Source organism: Myotis davidii, unplaced genomic scaffold, assembly GCF_000327345.1.
Source record: "Myotis davidii unplaced genomic scaffold, ASM32734v1 scaffold164, whole genome shotgun sequence".
In the NCBI taxonomy this organism is placed as follows: domain Eukaryota; kingdom Metazoa; phylum Chordata; class Mammalia; order Chiroptera; family Vespertilionidae; genus Myotis; species Myotis davidii.
In genome coordinates this window covers 2,741,598-2,753,256 of record NW_006296417.1, presented here as the reverse complement: position 1 = coordinate 2,753,256, position 11,659 = coordinate 2,741,598, and the positions used below count along the sequence as shown (strand labels likewise).

Below are 11,659 nucleotides of genomic sequence, written 5' to 3'. Positions count from 1 at the left end.
CAATAAAAAGTATATTTTTAAAAAAATATTTGTTGAACCAGTTGATGAATGAGCCACCTAAGACCATCGGTTCACCTGTGGGTATTGGACTGCTCACGTTCGATGTCCCCGGCACAGAACTTCACAGAAAGGAAATATGTGTTCCACCTTCCAGTAGGAAAGAAAAAAACTTTCTCCCCAGAAATAACTTGGTAATTTGTCTTGTAATTGCCCCTTTCCATGCAGAGGAACACATGTTTGTTATAATTAACAGGCACTTATTTTAGAGACTGTCATCTGATCCGCACGTAGAACAGCGTCTGCCTCTCCAGAGGCGGCTAGACCTGCCAGGGCGGAGCGGCGGTCTCTCCCGCGGGCAAATAGGCCTGTCATTTGTCATTTATCTCGGCTCTCAGCCGTCTGTGAGGATGGGGACAAACACACACACAAAAACTCTTTCTTTCCGTTTGAGTTCAGCCTTAAAGGAGCACCTGTCAGCATAGAGGCACAGCTTCCAGCTTCCTGGAGAAATCTGTTGCTAAGAAACAGTCTTGATTTGTTTGCACACTTGTGCTGTGAATGGTAGGTGTTCAATTCATGGAGAGGAACTTAGGGGCAAGAGAGGAAGGTTGGTGGAGAATTATTCCTCAAACAATTTGTGTGTGTGTGTGTGTGTGTGTGGTGTGGTTTTGTGTGGTGTGTATGTGGAGGGAGAAGGTGAGGAGGGCTGCCAGCATTCTGAGAGGCAGGAAGAAGAGACGAGTCTTGGAGGTTCAATACCAGAATTCCACTAATTCATTCTTTTTTCAGAGAGTTTCCTTGCTCCTGTTGTTATCCAGACTTGTTGTTCATCAGACTAGCATCTCTCTTGCTCTGGTTCATAGGTCGACACTCAACCACTACGCCACGTCGGCCAGGCTCTCATAATTTAAAAAATATATATATTTTATTGATTTTTCACAGAGAGGAAGGGAGAGGGATAGAAAGTTAGAAACATGGATGAGAGAGAAACATCGATCAGCTGCCTCCTGCACGCCCCCCACTGGGGATGTGCCCGCAACCAAGGTACATGCCCTTGACTGGAATCGAACCCGGGACCCTTCAGTCTGTGGGCCAACGCTCTATCCACTGAGCCAAACCGGCCAGGGCTCTCATCGTTGTTTTTTTTTTAAAAAGCTTTTGTTCCTATTCCCTCTTCTCGTTTTAACCCTGTGTCCTCTCCCACCAGAGTGTATTCCCTCTTCAATGCTAAGCCCCTTCCAATCTAACTTTTCCCCCCAGGACTTGACCCGTACAACTCTTACGGACGTCGTCGGTGATGTTAATATGCCTGGTTCTGCTGCCTAAACAGTATCGACCGGAGAAAAGTTGACACGTTAAACCAGGGGTCCTCAAACTTTTTAAACAGGGGGCCAGTTCACTGTCCCTCAGACCGCTGGAGGGCCGGACTATAGTTTAAAAAAAAAACTATGAACAAATTCCTATGCACACTGCACATACCTTATTTTGAAGTAAAAAAACAAAACGGGAACACATACAATATTTGTATTTGCCCGTGGCCCGCGGGTCGTAGTTTGAGGACCCCTGCGTTAAACGTTGAAGACACCAGTGGCCCCTCCCAGAAGAAGAACGTGTTTGTCTACGGCTGCAGCATCAAGGAGACCCTGTGGCAGGCGGAGTCCGCCGTGGGTGCCCCTGCTGTCTCCGAAGATGTCAGCTACAGGGTAGGTTTGAAGTGGACTGTCTTTCCTTTTTTAAAAAATGTATTTTTATCGATTTCAGAGAGGAAGGGAGAGCGAGAGCGAGAGATAGAGAGAGAGAGCTAGAAGCATCAGGGTTGAGAGAGAATCATGGATCCGTTGCCTCTTGCACGCCCCCCACTAAGGATCGAGCCCACAACCCCGGCATGTGCCCTTGACCGGAATCGAACCCGGGACCCTTCCGTCTGCCGGCCGACGCTCTATCCACTGAGCCAAACTGGCTAGAGCTGAAGTGGCCTATCTCAATAGAAAGAAGAAGAAAAAAGCTCAAACAAAATCTATACAACAAAAATGTACGAACAATAGACAATCAATGCACCCATGTTTGGCTTCTGGAAATAGTTAGCAGACGTGACCACCCTTTAGCTAGATGAAGAAAAGAAGGAAGAACCTCGAAGCCTCCATTGCCTCATCTTTAAAATGACTTTAAAAATGGTGTCCAGCCCTGGCTGGTGTGGCTCAGTGGATAGAGCATCGGCCTGTGGACAGAAGGGTCCCAGGTTCAATTCGATCAAGAGCACATGCCCAGGTTGCAGGCTCCATCCCCCAGCAGGGGGATGATTCTCTCTCATCATGGATGTTTCTCTCTCTCTCTCCCTCTCCCTTCCTCTCTCACATCAATTAAAAAGAAAATAATGTCCATTTCTTAGGGTTGATACAGAATTCATAGCAGCATACATTCTGTGTTTGACATACTGAGATGCGAAAGAGATGTTGAGACATCAGGTTTTACGATGCCTACCCCCAACCACCTGCAGCTCATCGCCATTTATTTATTATTATTATTATTATTATTTATTTATTTTTTACTGTAGACTCTTCCCAGAATCCTGGACCAGCTCGCCCCCGCCTTCACCATGAGCAGCTGCAGTTTCCTGGTGGAGAAATCTCGCGCCTCCACCGCCCGGGTGGTTGTGTGGAGAGAGATGGGGGTGACCAGGAGCTACACCATGGAGAGTAGCTACTGCGGCTGCAACCAGGGCCCCTACCAGGTAGGTGAGGCCACGGGGTGCCCACGCTTTCTGCCCTGCGCGGTACACTCTAACGGGGAGCTGGGGTTGGGGGGGAGGCTCTCTGGCCCCGCTCCCTGAGTTTGCAGAACTAGCTCAGTGACTGCTCTCATGGGCAGCACAGCCTGCATCGGTCCTGGAAGCTGTCTGTGCCGATCTCGCTGGTCAGTCCTCTGCCCTGGCCAGCCAGCGGCGGGGATTCCCCCTGGACACGCACCCCCAGCTCTTACGGAGCCGCCGCCCTGTCCTGCTATGGGCGTGCGAACATTTTACAATGAGTAGAGTAGACAGACATGTGCCCTGCCAGGGCATAGGTCCGAGCGTAGACGTTGCCGATGAAAATACGTGCCGTGTTTCTCTGTCATCCGCGCTCATCTCCGTCAGCGGCTCTGTCTGTCATCTTGCTGGCACCAGGGCACCCGGGGGTGCGGGCACGGCCGTGCGGCTCCCCGAGGCGAGTGGCCGTGGGACTCAGGCGCTAGTGTGGGGGGAAAGGGCTGCTATCCATCACTCCTCCCTGCAGCTCTATCAGCTGCATGAGCAGCTGGAGACGGGTCCGCCGCCCTCCCCACCGCCCCACGAAAGGAGCATAAATAAGGGAACGTCCTGGCAGGATAGACCTCTGGAACGTGCTGGGCAAACGGACAGAGGGCTCTTGGCTGACTTCCCTTCAACCCCAAGAAGACCAGGGATTCGCCAGCGTCAAAGCTCACGGCGTCGGCTCCCACTCCCTTCCTGGGACGGCCCCCGAGACGCTTGGCACCAACACATGCCTGTGCTTGTAGAAATCTGTGAGCTCTCTGGGGGCGGGGGCCCAGGAGTGACAGGTGATGAAAATGATCTCACTCTGCACCTGCCAACGAGCGTGTTGGACATGGAGCTACCGATCCGCCCAAATGGAGCCATTTTTTAAATCCTCACCCGAGGATATTTTTTTCCCCATTGATTTTTAGAGAGAGTGGAAGGGAGAGGGAGCGACAGAGAGAAACACGGATGTGAGAGAGACACATCCATTGGTTGCCTCCTGCGCGTGCCCCCAACCGGGGCCAGGAGCCTGCAACCAAAGGTACGTGCCCTTGACTGGAATCAAACCCAGGACCCTTCAGTCTGCAGGCCGAGGCACTGTCCACTGAGCCACACCGGCCAGGGCTTGTTCTCTGTCTTTGAAATGGAGTGAACCCCACAACACAGACCCCAGTCCCTTCCTTGACAGTGAGGAGTGGGCGATGGTTCCATTCCTCCAGCCAATTTATTTTTGCAGAAATATATTTTTATTGATTTCAAAGAGGAAAGGAGAGAGAGAGAGAAACATCGATGAGGATCATGGATGGGCTGCCTCCTGCACGCCCCCTACTGGGGATCGAGCCCACAACCCGGGCATGTGCCCCGACCGGGAATCGAACCAGCGACCTCCTGGTCCATAAGTTGGTCAACGCTCAACCCCTGAGCTATGCCGGCCGGGCTCCAGTCGGTGTTTTAATATTCTCTGCCATGCCTGCACTCCAATGGAGCAGCCTCCCAGGTTTCTATTTTTAAAACGAAGCAACAATTCCCTCTCTTATGTCCGCGCTCCCTGAATGTAAATGAGAAGAGACTCTTTTCAGAGGACTTTGAACCCTGTGGTTAGGAGGCGTCATCGGATATTTTCATATTAAATGTATCATCGTGTTATTAATTAGATAACCTGTTGATTAGGCGGCTCTCCTTTGTTTTAACTTGAAGTTTGAGACGGGGGCTATTATATCGAAAACTCAACACACGTAGCAAAGTCCATCTATTGGATCACATCCGTTCTTCATTCATCCTTTCTTTTTTAAAATAGATTTTTTATTGATTTCAGAGAGGAAGAGAGAGAGAGAGAGACATCAACGATGGGAGAGAAACATGGATCGGCTGCCTCCTGCACGCCCCCTACTGCGGATCAGGCCCACAACCCGGGAATGTGCCCTGACCGGGAATCGAACCGTGACCTCCTGGTTCATAGGTCAACGCTCAACCACTGAGTCACGCCAGCCAGGCAGCCTTTAGCATTTCTGTAAGTTAGTTCCGTCATTTATCGACGGTGTTTTGGGTAAGTGATTTATTCTTTTTAAACTTTAGTGTAGTCATCAGAAAGGGGATGGGGATGATGAGTGTACCTTTCTGAGCATATCCTATATAATAAAAGCCTAGGTAGTGTCACACCCTCGCGTAACGTTGCCACAAGATGGCTGCCACAAGATGGCCGGCAAGGGAGGGCAGTTGTTGGCGATCAGGCCAGCAGGGGTGGGCAGTTGTGGGTGACCAGGCCAGCAGGGGGGGGGGGGGGCAATTGTGGGCAATCAGGCTGGCAGGGGAGCAGTTAGGTGTCAATCAGGCTGGCAGGAGAGCGCTTAGGGGGCAATCATGCAGGCAGGCAGGTGAGCAGTTAGAAGCCAACAGTACCGGATTGTGAGACAAATGTCCGACTGCCGTCAAACACCCCCAAGGGGTCCCAGATTGGAGAGCGTGCAGGCCGGGCTGAGGGAACCCCCTCCCCATGCACAAATTTCGTGCACCAGGCCTATATAATAACAGCCTAATATGCAAATCGACTGAACAGCAGAACCACCAGTGGAACGACTGTTATGACACTCACTGACCACCTCGGGGCAGATGCTCAACACAGGAGCTGCTCCCAGCCCGCAAGACCCAGGCCAACCAAGGCAGGTGCAGTGGGGGCCCTCCCATTGCCCTGCCGGTCACCCCACAGATGGGTCCTGATCGCTGGCCAGGCCTAGGTACCTTACCCATGCACGAATTTCGTGCATCGGGCCTCTAGTGTCTAAATAAAGCACTTAGTATAGTGTCTGACACAAAACACGACTTACTCCTCATCTTCACTGTCATCTCCCTAAGTTATTGTTATACCCAGACTACTGATGTGAAAAGCAAGATGGGCCCAGGCCAGGGTGGCTCCGTGGTTGAGCGTCAACCTATAAACCAGGAGGTCACAGGTTCGATTCCCAGTCAGGGCACATGCCTGGGTTGTGGGCTCAATTCCCAGGAGGGGGTGTGCAGGAGGCACCCATGAATGATTCTCTCTCATCATTGATGTTTCTCTCTCTCTTCCTCTCTGAAATCAATAAAAATGTATTAATTTTTTTTAAAAAAAAGCAACATGGGAAAAAATGTAAGGGGCATTCCAAATGCTACACACCCGGTCTGCGGCGGGATTAGATTTTAAGCCGTGTTCTAATTAGAATCCGGGCACTAAATCCGTGTTCCTTAATTACATACACCACATGGGCTCATGTTGATGGAATTTTCAGGTGTCGCGAAGCCGGGACAAGCAGTTATTATGTTACATGGCCAATTTGTGTCTAAAAAAGATCTTAGCAAAATGTAATCCCGGGCAAAACATCAAAAAAGGAACTTAATGCGTATAATTGGCGAGCGCTGCATGCATTTGGTTGCAAGAAAAAAGAGATCGCTCAAGTACAAGGCGTATGAAGAAATATTTAGGGCTTTTACTTATATACTGGCACAGTCATCGTCCACTGAGCCACACCGGCCGGGCATTTAAAACTCTGGATGGACCACAACAGACCAGCGTGATTACCAGTGTGACCAACCAACAGTGAATAGTTTCTGTAAGCCCAGTCAGTGCAGTTGAGCATCAACCCATGAACCGGGAGGTCACGGTTTGATTCCCAGTTGGGGCACATGCCCAGGTTATGAGCTTCATCCCCAGTAGGGGGCGCGCAGGAGGCAGCTGATCTGTGATTCTCTCTTGATTAGGTGGCTCACCTTTGTTTTAAGTTGAAGTTTGGGACGGGGGCTATTATATCGAGAACTCAAAACATGTAGCAGCCCTGGCCAGCTTGGCTCAGTGGATAGAGTGTCAGCCTGCGGACTGAAGGGTCCCAGGTTCGATTCTGGCTGAGGGCACATGCCTGGGTTGTGGGCTCAATTCCCAGTAGGGGGCGTGCAGGAGGCAGCCGATCAATGATTCTCTCTCTCTGAAATCAACAGCAGTGTTTGAGATCAAACCATGATAAAAGGCGTGTCATGGGTTGAAACACACACAATTCGCGGGGGAATGCACGCAGGCATGATACGGTCACCAATGTGCTTGCGGGCTCCTAATTAGGGCCTCTCGGACGAGGGCGCCTTGGTTTCATCGACGAGATGGGAAATCATTTCACGATCTTGCCTGAGGAAACGCCTTCCGCATTCGAAAGGTGAGGATGCTGAAGTTAAACGCACGAGCAGGAAAGAGAAACGAGGTCCGGAGGGGAGGGAAGACGGGAGTCATGATGATCATCCCTTGGGGTCAACCTCAGAGGGATCCCGGGACCCCCGCTCTGGCCGCCGGGGGCCAGCTGTGGGGGGGCCTCGCCCCTACACACACACTTCTTCCATCAGGCCTGGCGCCCTGCCTGCTGACACATGGCCGGGTGCGGACCGGCCTTGCCATTGGATGTGACGCCCTAGGCCAGTGGTCGGCAAACTCATTAGTCAACAGAGCCAAATATCAACAGGACAACGATTGAAATTTCTTTTGAGAGCCACATTTTTTAAACTATATAGGTAGGTACATTGTTATTAACTTAATTAGGGTGCTCCTGAGCTGGCCTTTGCTAAAAACGTCCTCAATCTGAGGGGTCGACCTCAGCGAACGTACCCCCACTTCTTCTAACGCCACTTCTTCAAAACAGACTCGCCCAGGCCGAAAACCGACTTCTGCACATGGGCCACAAAGTTTCAATCGCACTGTACGTGCGCGCCCGCACGTGGCATTTTGTGGAAGAGCCACACTCAAGGGGCCAAAGAGCCGCATGTGGCTCATGAGCCGCAGTTTGCCGACCACTCCCCACTTCCTCACGCCAAAGGTGTATGGCCATTCAGGGTGGGAGGCACAGAGGGTGACGTGCCTTCGGAACGAGGGGCCGTTTTCTGGTATCGCCCCTCCAGAGGCCTGGGTTTCATCTGGTTCTCAGCATCGGGAGATCGTTTTACTGGTCCGCACGCACCCGTCCCCGGCCACCATTTCTCCACACGGCCTTGCAGATGCTCTGGGCGGGCTCCTTCCCACGGACAGGTTTCCCACGGTGCAGCCTAAACTCAGCACCCGCCTCTGATGGGCGCTATTTCTGACATGGTGGGCAGCTGGCTTCGCGGTCTGGACAGCAAAGCCAGGGAAGGTTTCTCTTGACGCCGGCTGAAGGCTTCGGGGAATGTTGCAGCGCCCTGGGCTCCCTCTCTCTCGAGCCCCCCACTTTCTCACGCCCCCCTCCCCCCACTTGCCCTCGGAGACCGGCGGGCATTCTGCCCAAGAATGGGCTCAAGCTGGCGCCTAACCCGCCCGCAGAGAGACCGTTTTTTTCAGAGGGAAGCTTGAACCAAATGGCTCAGCGGGGGGAAGCCTGACCCCTCTCCTCTCTTCCCACCCCCTCCATCTGGAAAAAGAGAGACGCGCGGAGATTTGGAAGTGGCCAGAGTTTAATTGCTCCTCCGGGAAGTGCCAAGAACACGGGAAAGCTTACCCTGTGGTGGGAGGAGACCACAGGGCCTGCAGACATTGCAGCTGTCTGTGCGCCTTTCTCTCGCTTTCTTCTTCACCTCCTCCTCCTCCTCCTCCTCTTCCTCTTTCTTTTTTAGCTTCCAAGTATCAAATTCCCACTTTTCCTTTCCAAGAGTTGAGGACAGATAGTTCCTTAGAGACTTAAAAGGGTGTTAGGGCCCGGCCGGCATGGCTCAGTGGTTCAGCACTGACCTATGAACCAGGAGGTCATGGTTCCATTCCCAGTCAGGGCACATGCCAGGTTAAGGGCTCGATCCCCAGTAGGGGGTGTGGGGTGTGCAGCAGGCAGCTGATCCATGATTCTCTCTCCTCAGGGATGCTTCTGTCTCTTTCTCCCTCTCCCTTCCTCTCTGAAATCAATGAAAAGTTATTTTAATGAATACATAAAATAAGCCCTAGCTGGTGTGGCTCAGTGGGTAGAGCGTCGGCCTGCGAACTGAAAGGTCCCGGGTTCGATTCCGGTCAAGGGCACATGCCCGGGTGGTGGGCTGGATCCCCAGCGGGGGACTTGGCGGGAGGCAGCCGGTCCATGATTCTCTCTCATCACGGATGTTTCTCTCTCTCCCTCTCCCTTCCTCTCTGAAATCAATAAAAATATATATATTTTAAAAAACACACCACACAACTGTATTATTCCACCTCTGTGTAGTAAAAAGTATACTTGTATAATGTTTAAAAAATAAATAAATAAAATAGTAAATTGCAATGGTGGCTCTTTCCCACCTTGTATACCAAGCAGTCAAAACTGGGAACAAATGGATAATACGTTCATGTCGAAGAACAGCTTTGGGGGCTGAAGACAGCGCACGGCGTTGCTTGCAAGAAAGCAAGCTGACGCGCTCTAAGCTCGGACCCGCGGGCCTCTCCTCGCAAAGGAAAGTCCGCGTCGTGACCAATGGGACGCGGTAGGATTTGTGTCTTGTTGGCGACCCACTTAAAGAGCCAAAAAAAGGACCTCCCGCTTCCCCTTTACGTTTTCTCTGAAATCAGCATGATTTGCCTTTTGATTTCTTACGTCTCTTTCATATTAAATCTTGTGTTGTGTTTTTTTCCCTGCGGGTTTGCGGCACACGTGTGCGTAGCAGCTACGAAGCATCCTTTGATACAGCGCGGACACAAAGCATCCACTTCTACGCTGGGGAAAAGCCGTTTGGAGCTGCCGGCGGACTTTCTATTTCTCGTCGTGTTGCCTTTTCAAACATTCCATGCCCCTGGTCCCTGCCTGACATCAGTCGGAATATACAAATTGCCATTGAAGTTAAGATTTGCGAGTCCCTGGTTGAGGCCTGGTTTTAATTTTGCAGGATGTGTTAAAAAGTTCATATTGGCCCGGCCGGTGTGGCTCAGTGGTTGAGCATCGACCTATGATCCAGGAGGTCACGGTTCAATTCCCGGGTCCGGGCACAGGCCCGGGTTGCGGGCTCCATCCCCAGTAGGGGGCGTGCAGGAGGCGGCCGATCGACCATTCTCTCTCACCATTGATGCTTCTTTCTCTCTCTCCCTCTCCCTCTCCCTTCCTCTCTGAATTCAAGAAAAGTGTATATATTTTTAAAAGGTTCATATTATACTGAATAGGGCTTAGTGGTTACATGCGTGTGTGTGTGTGTGGGGGGGTGGTTTGGCGATAGCACCCAACAATGCTGGGTTTTCTGTGTGAGTTAGTGAATTGGTTTGGGTAAAGTATTCATTGAAGATAGAGAGATGGCCAAAGTGATCGTCATCCAATTAAGACTTGGGGGGACAGGGGTACGTGTGTGAGAATCTGGCACAAATTAGACTATAATCATTACTGAGTAAGAGGGAGAGAGAGAGAAACATCAGTGATGAGAGAGAATCATCCATTGGCTGCCTCCTGCAAACCGGGCACATGGCCTGACTGGGAATCGAACCGTGACCTCCTGGTTCATAGGTGGATACTCAACCACTGAGCCACACCAGCTGGGCAGCAATCTGTTGTCATCACCGGCAATGTCACACGAGGGGGCGGGAGTGGCTCACCTTGCTAACAGGTATGGAGTGGTACCTGACTGTGGTTTTAATTTACTTACGATTGCCCTGACTGGGAATCGAACCGTGACCTCCTGGTTCACAGGTTGACGCTCCACCACTGAGCCATGCCAGCTGGGCTAGTTCAAACCTCTTCATTGAGTTAGTTACTCATTCAAAAGCTGGTACAGATTGACTGTCTACTAGGAGCAAGGCGCCATACCAGGCCCGAGAGATATGTATGGCCCGTTGTAGCATCAAGCAGGTCATAGGCACTTGATATAGCTGTTCAAGTAGATGTGACGTCTGTCTTCAGCAACCCTACAATGTCTTCAGTTTATAGATGACCCCATGGCACTTCCTGTCGGGCCTAAAACCCAAGGTCACCTCCAAATGGAGGCGTCTCTTATGGTCTCACCACTGACCCCCATGCTTTCCTACCTCCCGTCTCTCTCTCTTTCTCTCTCTCTCTCTCTCTCTCTCTCTCTCTCTCTCTCTCTCTCTCTCTCCTGAAACAAAATGTGAAAAGTTCAGTGGAAGATGATGAAGTTCAGATTGCATTAGCTTTGGGCATTGCTGTTCCTTGGGGAGAGAAATCACATTTTGGGGTGACCTTTTTTGTTAATTCATGGGCGGGAAGGAGTCGCCCTCAGTGCCTATTTTATTTATAGGTAATTAGACGCCGCCGCTAAGCATGGTCCCGTGGGGTGAACCTCGGCCGCACACGGCCCTCACCCTTTCCACCTTCATTCCCAGGCCCTGGGCTACAGGGGCCGGTAGGGGAAAGAGATCAGACCATGACACGCTCTGAAATAGAAGGTGTGGCTCCCTGGTTGAGCGCCGACCCATGAACCAGGAGGTCACAGGTTCGATTCCCAGGTTGGGAATCATGGACCAGCTGCCTCCTGCACGCCCTCCACTGGAGATGGAGCCCGCAACCCGGACACGTGCCCTTGACCGGGAATCAAACCCAGGACCCTTTGGTTCCCAGGCCGACGCCCTATCCACCGAACCAGACCAGCTTGGGCCAGCTGTACATATTTGGCGCTTGAATGCTCCTCCAGCGACACGTCTCTTTATTATGTTCAGCTCTCATTGCTGCTGCTGCCAAGTTCCTCTGCGTGTGTCTGTCTTTCATTCTTTCTTTTTTTCCTCCTTCTTCCCTGGCATTTCCAACTCTTTCCATTTGGAGGCCCCTGCGAGCCCCCTTGGCGTGAGGTCCCCTTGGGCGCGCTGGGCACGAGTAGATGCGATCCTGTGGCCAACGGTAACAGCCCGGCTTGCCGATGGCAGGTGGTCCTGCGGCTCTGCTTTTGACAGCGTTCTGGGCTGTTACAAAGTGCCGAGCCAGGACGGCCTCCCGGCTGCATCACTTGGGG

General features: G+C 51.7%; 1 long non-coding RNA gene across 1 annotated transcript in view; it reads left to right on the top strand.

Annotated features, from left to right (window-relative positions):
- The first annotated feature begins 1,608 nt into the window (after positions 1-1,608).
- The window catches only part of LOC107184368, a 33,316-nt gene continuing 23,265 nt past the window's right edge, over positions 1,609-11,659 (top strand). The window contains exons 1-2 of the long non-coding RNA XR_001515195.1: positions 1,609-1,703; positions 2,555-2,731. This is a non-coding gene — a long non-coding RNA (uncharacterized LOC107184368). The remainder of the gene's footprint in view (positions 1,704-2,554; positions 2,732-11,659) is intronic.